The following is a 12155-nucleotide window of genomic DNA, read 5'->3' on the forward strand; positions in this document are numbered from 1 at the left end:
ATCCTTTGGAGAAAGTTTTTCCCTCCTGCCCTTCGGGAAAAAGTACCATTTGCAATCCTCCATGCTCTCTGGGGACTTTAATATCCTAACAATTAAGGGACGGATTAACTATTCCTGGGGAAAGGAACTCAAAAGGCACATGTTGAGATTTTCTTTTGGGTTACGTTACAGAACCCTAAACATCCATTCATATACAGACAGATAACAGCAGCTTGTGCACCGGTAAGACAGACCACTGAAGATGTGTAACCACTAGGTGTCCCTCCCAAATACCCTCCCATGAGTCCATAGATACACTGTCTGGAGCCCCAGGGAAACTGGTCTTTGTTGGGGGAACTACTCCATCTTTGGTTTGCTTGCTTTCCAAGTAAACCGTTTTCCTTGTCCAAATAACTTATTGTAAGTCACTGGACTTTTTGAATGGAGCAGGGAATATGGGTTTACAGTTACAGGAAATTCCCAGATCTGGCTAATGTTCCCTTTTCTTTGGAATACATGGTAAATCTCTCTGTGTGTGTGTGTGTGTGTGTGTGTGTGTGTGTGTGTGTGTGTGTGTGTGCTGTTGTTGTTGTTGGGGGGTGCAGGTGTGTGTGTGTATGTTGGGGGTGCAGGTGTGTGTGTGTGTGTTGTTGGGGGGTGCAGGTGTGTGTGTGTGTGTGTGTGTGTGTGTGTGTGTGTGTGTGTACGTGCATGCATATGAATGGAGTGAAACTTTAGCCATACTGAGGCCCTTTAGTTCTATCTAGATGGAAGTCCACTTTGGGTAGGCAAAGATGAATTCTTGAAGGGTTGCATCTCAACCCTTCCTTCTGTTCCTCTTTCTCTGACAGTTACCATCTGTGGAGCTGCCCCAAGAGGTGGCGTCTAGTGCTCCACTTCAGTGAATAGCTCAGGTAGCAGGACACATGTCACAGCCCTTGTGGAGATCTAGGAAGCCAGAAATCCTCAGGCCTTGGCTGCAGCTGGCCTTGCAGCTTATAGGCAGACACGATACTGGCATTTCTCAGCCCTTGCCAGTGCTAGTGATACGGCAAAACAGCACTGGTAGGTCCTCCTTTAGGACCTTTGACCTTCCTGGGCATGGGATTTTGATCAAATTTATAGTCCCAGGAGTGAATCCTCTTCTGGGGAGCAAGCCTCAAACCCAACCAGAGTTCAGGTGGTTACCCCTCCACCAGTCATGCCAACACTGCACTAGTGGGCACATTTCCCTGGCAGTTCAGTAGTTTAGGAAGCAAGGTCCAGTGCTGGGTACGAGCACTGATAGCTTTTCTCCAGTAGGCTACATAGCACCTTCTGGTGCTGTGAAAGCTAACCATCAGGGAGGTTTCCTGGTCAGGTCTAGATTGATTTGTCTATCCATATCCTGCAACCAAAGTGTGTAGTGTCTTTAGCAATAGCGCCTTACCATCTGGTTATGGTGGGCAACCCAGCATTGCTCTGTGCTTCAGAACTGTGGGTGCAATTTGTCTAGCTACTTCAAGCTCCCACTGCTGTGCCTTCCCCCATTGTTTTGTTTTGGTTTTTTTTGAGACAGGGTTTCTCTGCGTAGCTTTGTGCCTTTCCTGGAGCTCACTTGGTAGCCCAGGCTGGCCTCGAACTCACAGAGATCCGCCTGGCTCTGCCTCCCGAGTGCTGGGATTAAAGGCGTGCGCCACCACCGCCCGGCTTCCCCCATTGTAATGGACTGTAGCCTCAGACTCTGAAATAAAGTAAACCCTTTCTCCCTTAAGTTGCTTGATTGATCAGAAAATTTTATCAGAGCAATAGGAAAAGTAACTGAGACATATGTTCTTAAATTCCAGCAGAGATGTACAGACCATGAATTTTTTCAGCTTGAGACTCAGTTCTGTTATTTTTCAGTTCCTGATGTCTTCTTTGAATTGGAAGTTAGTTTGATGGCACCCAAACTTCCTGAGGTAACTCTACCCTGACACTTATCATCTCCCATTCTGGCTGACTTTATCTCTCTATATTCTAAAAATCCTTTCAAGCACAATCAGTAGATTTTTATGATCTAAACAAACAAACAAAACAACAACAGATATGTATGATAGAATTTATGTGAAGAGAAGAACAAGTATAATTAAATTTAATATTCACTGTAATTTGACTTATATAAACTTTAAAATGCATAACTAAAATAATGTATATTTTATGACTCATAGAAGCAAAAGGATAGTATTGAATGTGTTAAGAAACACATATATGTGCATGCATGGAGGAGGAAAAGAATGAGAATCAAGAATGGAAATATTGGGCCCAGAGAGATGGCTCAACAGTATAAAACTGGCTGCTTTTCCAGAGGACCTGGGTTCAGTTCCCAGAATCCACATGGTGGCTCACAACTGTCTGTAACTTCAGTTCCAGGGTATCTGATGCCTTTTCTGGTCCACTAGGCACCAGGCATCCACGAGGTGTACAGGCATACATGCAGGCGAAACACCCATACACAGAAAATAATAATTAAAAAAACCTCAGGATATCCTGGGGCTAGAGAAATGTCCCAGTAGTTAAGAAGAGGGTGTAGTGTTTTCACAGAGGACCTGAGTTCAGTTCTAGCACTAACAATAGGTGGCTCACAGCCACCTGTATTTCCAGCTCCAGGGGATCCAATTCTCCTGGTCTCTGTGGACACCATGCTCTCATGGGTGCACACAAAGGCAAACACACACATACAATTAAAAATAAAATAATTTGTTTTATAAAGCAGGATAGCCTAAGAAAATCCTGTAACTCTATCCTGAGGAGGCTGAGGCGGCAGCAGCATGAGTTTGAGATCATCCTGGGCTGCATAGTGAGACCTCATTCAGAAAAAGAGGTCTTAACAACCGAAGGGGAAAAAATGGACAAAGAATCCAAAGCGGGATCTACAAAATAAGTGGAACTAACGAGCAAACACACACCTCTCCTTCTTAGTATCAACTTAGGTCAACTTAGTATTCATAGAAATAAAATGTAAGAGAAGGTTGTGATAATATTTATACAATTCAAACAGTGAAAATGGTTTTACAATATTATCACGGATTTGGAGGGGATACTGAAAGGCACTCTTCTAAAGTGCTGGTGATTTAAGTAGATAATCCTTTCCCAAAAGACAGTCTGGCAGTGCATACAAAGAATATAAAAGAAAAAACATAATAAAGCATTTCAATTCTGTAATTATTCTTTAAAAAATTGATCCTAAAAAGACTGCTGGATTAGAGGATAAAGATGTAAGTGTGCCCATCATTTACAATAAAAATACAAACAGTCAAAGCATCCAACAGCAGGTGGAAAGTTAAATCAGTGCGACCCACCCATAATGAAGGAATATAAAATATGACATTAGTGCACATGAATGCCCAGGAAATCATGACATAGAAGAAGCCCCACATACTTTATTTACATACAGAGAAAATAAGACTTAATATTAGATATCTCTAAATAGTATGGCAGCCGGGTGGTGGTGGAGCATGCCTTTAGTCCCAGCACTCGGGAGGCAGAGCCAAGTGAATCTCTGTGAGTTCAAGGCCAGTCTGGTCTACAGCGTGAGATCCAGGACAGGCACCAAAACTACACAAAGAAACCCTGTCTCAAAACAAACAAACAAACAAACAAACAAACAAACAAACAAAAAATAGTAATATGGCTGAAGATTTTTTAAATCCCTTCTTCATGGCCAAAGATTTTTTTATTCTCCATAAATTTGTGTTTTTTAATTAATTAATCAATTTATTATATGTGTATGTAATTGATTCCCTCCCTCTCTGTCTCTGTCTCTGTCTCTCTCTCTCTCTGTCTCTCTGTCTCTGTGTGTGTGTGTGTGTGTGTGTGTGTGTGTGTGTGTGTGTGTGTGTGTATAGGTCAAAGGACAGCTTGCTGAATCAGTTCTCTCTTTCCTCTATGTGGATTCTGGGGATTGAATTCCGGGCTTGAGGTGTGGTGGCAAGTATCCTTACCTGCTGAGCCATCTTGCCAGCTCACAGAAAATATGTGAGAGTTTCTACTATAATTAGAAAATAGATATTAATTTAGAAGTAAATGGACATCTTGACTTGCGATGAATGAGTAACATGAGAAGGAAGGACATGACGTTTGGTCCAAGTGCAACCCTGCCTTGGATGACAAGAGCAATTGCTAGAAGCATTTCTGTGGATACTGTTCTTCGGGAGCCAGAGCTTGACAGAAGTCACAGGAGGAGAAAAAAGTGGGTAGAGTCACCACTGCCACTGCTAAGGAACTATGATGTACAAGTGAAACAGAAGCCAGGGACAGACTGTTCTGCCATGAAAGGTCACCTCAAAGTAAGGCATCAGTGACAAAGACAGCCAGTGCCTTTTCAATCGTCGAGGTATTTTATAGAAGCCATAGTCTCTATCCCAGGGATGATTTCTCAGTAGTTCTGATCATTTCTAGGAATCTCTATCCAGCATTCCACCAGTACAATTTACAGGTACTCCTGAGCAGCCAATGTCTAAGTCACTGCATGTTGGAAGAGCTATTGAAGATGGGTCACAAAGATAAAATGGCACCGAGAGAAAGGTATTTCTATCTGTGTTGTGTAAATTCAGAAATGTTTATATATGTTAGAGATTCTATACTGCCTTATCGGAAGTATGACGTGGAAAATCTAATCTTGTGCCTAACAGACACACCATGTGGACAATAATTAAGTCTCCAAAGGACAGAAATAGCTCAGTGAGGATGGAGTAGCTGTTGATGGTGTGTAAAGCAAAGGAAAACAACTCCCAAAGAATTCAGATAGCTAACGAACACAGATTCAATTCTGGGGAAGAAACCAAAGTTATCAGCTCTGGCAGTGGCTGAGGTGCTATCAAGGACACTGGGCATCTTGAAGGTACAAGTGAGCAATGCCACCCTGTAGGAGGAAAAGAGATTGCTGCAAGGAAGGAGGGAAGAATGTAGCTGAAGTTTTCCTGTATCCCACCTAGTCCATAGCTGCTCAGACCCAAGTAAATACACAGAGGCTTATTTTAGTTAAAACTGCTTGACTATTAGCTCAGGTTAACTACTGCCTTGCTCTTACACTTAAACTCAGCCCATTACTGTTAATTTATATGTCACCATGTGTTCCGTGGCTTTACACGTGGCAAAAGGCTTGAGCCATGGCCATGCAGTTATAATTAATAAAAGCCTCTGTGTGTCTACTTGGGGGATGTGAGTGAGAGAGATTTGTCCCAACTGCTGGCAGGCCGGGACACAGGAAATCTTCCAGCTACAGAAGAAGGATGAGGAAGTGTGGCAGGGCTCCGTGTGAGGTGTCCTTATTTGTCACAGGTTAAAACTTGATCATCACAAGTCAGTAGAATCGAGATGAAAAATATGCATCTCCTTATTGCAGAGATTTTTGGGAGCCAATGCATTTCATAAAATCACAGTTTTGTTGTTTTGTTTTTATTTCTGAAATCACACGGATCAGTGTAGCAACAAACTATTATGAACTAGTAAAATTTTTGAAAACTAAATGAAACAAATTCTTTGGAAAAGAAATTCTGTTAATATGGGAAGTTGGTTAATAATGAAACATCTTAAAAAAAAAAAAAAAAAAGACCAGAAGAACATCTGGAGTTCAAAGGAAAAGACAGCACACCCTTCAAGGGATGTGAGTCCCTTGTCTACAAGGTTGATGGAATCAAGTGTGATGGCACACTTGGTTGACCTGGTTGACCCTAGAAACGATCAGCACTGTAAGGAAACACTGTAAAGAACAGCTCTCAGAAACATCCAGATTCTTGGACTAAGATCCACTCTACCCATCGGTCCACTCCCCACCCTATTCCCCAAACTGTTAATAAGTATTTTCCATGGACCAGTGTAGTTTTTCTTTTCTCTTTGGGGGCCTGCCATCCAGCTCCCAAATAAATACATGGAGATTTATGCTTACTTACAAATGCCTGGCCTTAGTTTGGCTTGTTTCTAGCCAGCTTTTCTTAAATTATCCCATCTACCTTATGTCTCTGGGCTTTTACCTTTCTCCATTCTATATGTCCTTCTTTACTTCTTACTCCATGGCTGTCTGTGTGGTTGCGTGACTGTGTAGCTGGCCTCTGGCATCCTCCTCTCCTCTCTTATTCCTCTCTCTTTTATTTATTCTCTCTGCCTGCCAGCCCCACCTCATTTTCTCTCCTGTCCTAGCTATTGGCCATTCATTTCTTGATTAGACCAATCAGGTGTTTTAGACAGGCAAAGTAACACAGCTTTACAGAATTAAACAAATGCAATATAAAAGAGTGCAACACATCTTGGGCATCACTAAACAACTATTCCACAGTATAAATAAATGCAACACATCTTCAACTAATATTTCATCACAGACCAGGCTCTATAGGGTTTACCAGTATCATTGTTTCTCAGACCTCTGATGCCAAATTTGCCAGATGTTCAGGAAAGCTCTTCTCTGAAGGGGTGTGAAAAGAACCTTTCCTAGTCAACCTCATCCCATCCTGGGTCCCCACCTTTCTGCCAAACAGGTTTAATTATTTTCATAGTACTATGTTCTACTAGAAAGTGGAAACAATTTTGTACTCTCTCTTTTTTTTTTTTAATCTCATAGTAGCCGATTGGCACTTGGAATCTCTCTCCACCCCTCTCTGGTCTCAGAGCATCTTAGGTAGAAGGACAATAAGCATCCTTCTGTTGATAATCCTTAGGGAGTATCTTGCTTACTGAAAGCACTCTGTGGCTAGCAGTATTAGGTTTTGCTTATATGTAGGTAGCCCTCTCTGAGCCCCAGTTTCAAGATTAGTACAATGGACACAACAGTATCTTCTGCTCCACAGAACTGTAATGGGAATCAAGTCAGAGCCACTCTGTATCAGTATATGTCCCATAGATGACTGGGGTCTTCTGAGCATTGGATGCTTCTTGCTCTGGTAGCAGTATTTCATTTCCTTTTAGGAAGTTACCCTTTGACATGTGATTAAGTGGTGGTAGGTCTCCCTCCCTCTTTCCCCAAACCTGCTTTCTCCTGTTGGACCTGCCATGAGCCATATCAGTTACAACCAGGAAGCATTTGCTGGGGACCTCTTACTAAAATAATTGGTACAGCCCTTCTTATTCCACTGGGGATAAGAAGTAACTGAAATATTAAGATCTGAGGTGGAGGGGCCAGCAAGATGGTTCGACAGGTAAAGACACTTGTTGCCAAGCCCTGCAAACTGAGTTTGATCCCTGGAATCCACAGGGCCGAAGGAGGGAACTCACTCCTTCAAGTTATTCTCTGACACATATGACCTATGGTACATGTATGCACACACACACACACACACACACACACACACACACACACACACACACTGAATACATAAATACAATTTTGTTGTTGTTTTTGTCAAGACAGAGTCTCAATATGTGGCTCTGACTCTCCTAGAACTCACAGAGTTAATTTTTAAAGTCCTTAAAATAAGATTTGAGCCATAGGATTGCTCACCTGGTGAGCCTTCCTGCAAAACTAAATTCCCACAGGTTCCTAAAATGTCATCCATGTTCAGACTGCCACTACTGTATGTACTTCTAATGAAAGAGAAATGTAACATAAAAATGACAAGTTCCCTTTTGGGGTTTTTTGTGGAAAAAAGAGAAGCAAAACATGTTTTTTAGAATAGATGAAATAGGATAAAACACCAGCGTTAAAAAAGATGAAGAAATCAATGTCTAATCTTAATGATATTATTTGTCATATCAATTGCTGTCAATATTCTGGAGAGAGCACTGAACAGGTGAAATGTTTGGGGGTGTGTTTGTTAGAATTGTAGTTGGCTGCAGCCATCGGCATTCTTTGCTTCATAATTCTGGAGGCTGGAAGCCCAACACTGGGATGTCGACAGAGTTGGTTTTTCCTCGGGCTGTGATGAAAGATCTTTCCAGGCCTTGCTTCTGGCTTGCACAGGCAGGGGATAAGAATGTACCTTAGCTGGTAGAGTGTTTGCCAAGCTTGTAGGAAGCCGTAAGGGTCCAATACCCAGCACAGCATAAAATGAGAAGCATTGTGGTGCATGGCTACAATCAGCGCACTCATGAGTTGGAGACAGGAGGATCAGAAGTTCAAGGTCACTCTGGAGTACATATTGAGTTTGAGGCCATCCTGGGTTGCATGAGTACCTGTCATGAAATAAAATAAAGAATAATAGATGAAGTCTACAGACATATAAATCTAAACATGCATATGTAATCACTAAAGAACAGTGGAAAAACTGGCCACAGATGTCTTAGTGCAAATACTTATTAGATTTTAAATGGCAGGATTAAGGCATGTGTTTATCCTCTGCTTCTGAAAATAGAACTGCTGGCTGAGTAAGTCCCCTGGAGGCTGAAAGGCCAATAACTGGGCAGAAATTCATTATGGTGTCATTCTGAGAACAGCTGCTGCATACAGAATCTGGCCCTCACTGCCCTGCCTGGTGATCAATGCGACTCCTTCGTGCCTTAGGAGCCTCTCCGTCTTGCGTTTCCCCTCACTTAGCATTCTGCTACTGGTTGTGTTCACTCACTCTGTTGATGTATTGATGTTTGTTTCGTGGTTCCGGGTTATGTTTCACCGAGTTTTCAATAGAAGTGTCCCTCCTGGCTCTCTGGTGAATGGATGTCCTTCATCATTTTACCTCCTTGGGACTATTATTCCAATAGCGCATTGCAACTCAATGCTCTTCCATTACAGTCAAAAGAGCTGTATCTATTATTGCCTAGGATGGAGTCCAAAGCTCACAAGGAAAATAGATAGCATTCCCTCAACTTCGGTATGTGTGTGGAACATTGACACACCAAGACAGATGGCTCCCCTTGGGCTGTGACAGAGCTGCAGTACACTGAGTCATTAGAGATGTGTCTGCTGCTCCAGGTGCTTTCTCAGCCTGGACCACTGTGTAGTTGTTAAGGACCTCACGAAGACTGAAGAGTTGGACTGGGGCTGTGGTTTGGAGGAGGTTTGTTCCCCTGAGGACTTGTGTTGGTCTGGAACATAATAAGAAGTAATGGAGCCTCTAAGAGGTGGAGCTTATTTCTCCTGCCTCTAAGGTAATTGGGTCATCTGTGGTGCTGCTTAAGGAAGAGACTAATGTAGTTCTTGAGGGACACCCACTAGTTCTGGAAAGAGTTGTCACAAAAGAGCAACTCTGGCTCCTCCCTGCTGTCTGGCTCCCTGAGGTCTCATCATGTGGCCTGTTCCTCTGTCATGTGTTCCTCCTACACTGGTGCCATTGGCCATGCTATAATGTAGCCAGTTTCTCACTGAAGCTGACTGGATAACAGAATCATACTCTTGGACACCCTGAACAGCATGTTAAATAAGCTTCTGTAGACGGATTGCTAAATGGTCTTATTAATAGAAAACCAGGAGCCAGTTACTGGGGTGAATTCTGAAAGATCAGAGAGACAAAACAAGCCACAGCTAACCTCACCTCACCAACTTCTCAGCTGATCCTGTTTCCTCAGACTGGAAGCCTCTGAGTCCTCACCCAAATGGATCTCAGCTGAACTGCTAAAAAGTTAAAAGCTTAAAAGCCTCGAGTTCCTGGTTTTCACGCCTTATATACCTTTCTGTTTCCTTTCATCACTTCCTGGGATTAAAGGTGTGTGTCACCATGCCTGGCTGTTTCCAGTGTGGCCTTGAACTCACAGAGATCTGAATGGATCTTTGCTTCCCAAGTGATAGCATTAAAGGTGTGTGCCACCACTGTCTGGCCTCTATGTCTATATAGTGGCTGTTCTGTTCTCTGACCCCAGATAAGCTTATTAGGGTGCACAATATATTGGGGGACACAATATCACCACAAGCTTCCATTCTTTGTAAGTTACCCCTCCGTAAATACTTTGTTTCATCAATGAAAAATGGATGATACACTTGGATGTAATCCCACAGGACCTGCCCCACTTATTTATCTTACCGGTGGGAGAACTTTGAAGGCCAGAGTTGGAAAACATAGAAGCATTATTAATAATATCTCTAACCTGGAAACAACTCAGATCTGTCAATGGTAGAAAGAATAAATTGTAATGCATTTACATAATGTAATTCTATGTAGGAATGTAAAGAAGAAAATTTATAGGTTTTCCAAATAATATGCATATATTTTTAAACACAATTTTGAGGTAAAAAAGGTCAAATGCTAATGTCTAATCTCAGAAAGTCGAAGATGGGATTGTATCTACTGTCTTCCTAATTCCATGGCCATTACAGCTGTTACCAGCTATAATGAACTGGACCCGAATATTCCTCCTCCTCTCGGGATGCTCCCGTTTCCTAGGTAACCAGCTCCAATTTGCCATGGTGAAGAATACAGGCTTGTGGAGTGAGGCAGGTCCAGCTTGAGTCACATTTTACTCACATCCAATAATAGCCTTAGCCCATAACAGCACCTATTTTGCTTGGCTTCAGCTTTTCTTCTTCAAAACAGGCAATAATAATAAGAGTCATCTCTCAGATTTGCTTTGAGAATCCCAGGAGGGAACATATGCCAAGTACGGTTCTAATAAAAGTTGATTCTTAAAAAAAAAAAAAAAAAAAGATTCTTTTCCTTTTTCTTCCCAAATCATATTTTTTAAAAAAAAGAAATTCAGGAAAGAGTTCAGTTAACTGACGACTTTGAAGATGTTTGTGTGGGCCATTTGTGCCTCTGCCTCTGCTGTAGCTCCCCAAAAGTAGTATAAAGGCATGGAGTGTAGAGCTGAGACACAGGCTTCAGATCCCTTTGCAGCCCAGCTGTGCCACCTATAAAAAAACGAGGATTAAAATGCACCAACACCAGAGGGCGCACATGAGCATTAAGTAAGTGTGAAATCCATATGACCGGTTTGAAACATACATAGTAGGTCTGGTTGTTGTAAGCCAGGACAGTCATAGTTAAACATATGAGCAGAGAAACAGGTGCAGGTTGTATTCCAGTTCTCTGAAAGGCAGCTTTATCGTATGCCAATTACAATTTCCCAAAAATACATTTTTGGTATCGGCCGCATTAATTTTTCAGAAGTGTCACTTGGTGTTAAGACATTATATAGTGGTTTTATTTTCACAGTAGAAAAAAAGGGGGCTATTTAAATCTTCTTTTCACAGTAAAAGGTAGGAACCAACTCTTATTTCCTCTGAACCCTATATCCTACATTGTTTATATAATATTCATATAGATAATGTTTAGATTCATTTCACTGAAAAAACAGCCTTCTAAGTAGCTATCTTAGTCAAAATTTCAAACTCTGACTAACTGTTCTTCCAGAAGTCCTGAGTTCAATTCCCAGTACCCACATGGCAGCTCACAACTGTCTGAAACTCCAAGATCCAACACCCTCACATGTAAGCAAAACACCAATGCACATAAAATAAAAATAAATAAAACTATTAAAAAATTTCGAGCTCTGAAAATATCGTGAATATTTTATTTAATTTATTTTGAGACAGTGCAGTGGCTAATGTTGATTTTCTTCTTGACAGAGTCACCTCAGAGACTAGGTTCTGAACATGTCTGTAAGGGATTGTCTGTCTACATTAGGTTAATGAGCTGGGAAGATCCACTTAAATTATGTGTGGTGCTATTCCACTGACTGGGATCACAGACAGAACAGAAAGGGAATAGTGAGCTGAACAAAGCATCCCTTTCTCTCTGTTTCCTGCTGTGGACAAAGCATGTCACCATGCCTGGTTTATACAGGTGCTGGGGATCAAACCCAAGGTTTTATGCATGCTAGGCAATCAGTCTAGCAACTGAACTACACTCCCAGCCCATCTGTGACTATTATTGATGCAGACTGTTGACTAATTTAAATGTTCATTCATTTGTTCATTCTGTCAACATGGTCAACAGGTAATTAAAATATATAATAGATCAGATTATTGTATGTATCATGGAGAAACATAAGTCAGAGAGTGAGAAAGATTGGGTGACTCAAGGTAGGAATAGGATCTTCCAACTTCAAATGGCATGGCACAGCTAGAGAATGACTCACTAAGAAGGAACCCACTCACAAGAAAGGACCTTAGAGAAGTTAAAGACTGCCAAGTGGACGTTTGATGGAAGAGCAACCTCAGAAGTGGGAATGGAATATGCAAAGACCGAGCAGTGAAAGTGTACCTGGGAGGTTCTGAGAATGGCAGAGGCCAGTGTAGCTACATTGATCAAGAGCCGCAGTAGTAGTGCTACCGGAAGTTACTGGAAGTTACCGGA

This window comes from Peromyscus leucopus, chromosome 15 (assembly GCF_004664715.2).
Source record: "Peromyscus leucopus breed LL Stock chromosome 15, UCI_PerLeu_2.1, whole genome shotgun sequence".
Lineage (NCBI taxonomy): Eukaryota > Metazoa > Chordata > Mammalia > Rodentia > Cricetidae > Peromyscus > Peromyscus leucopus.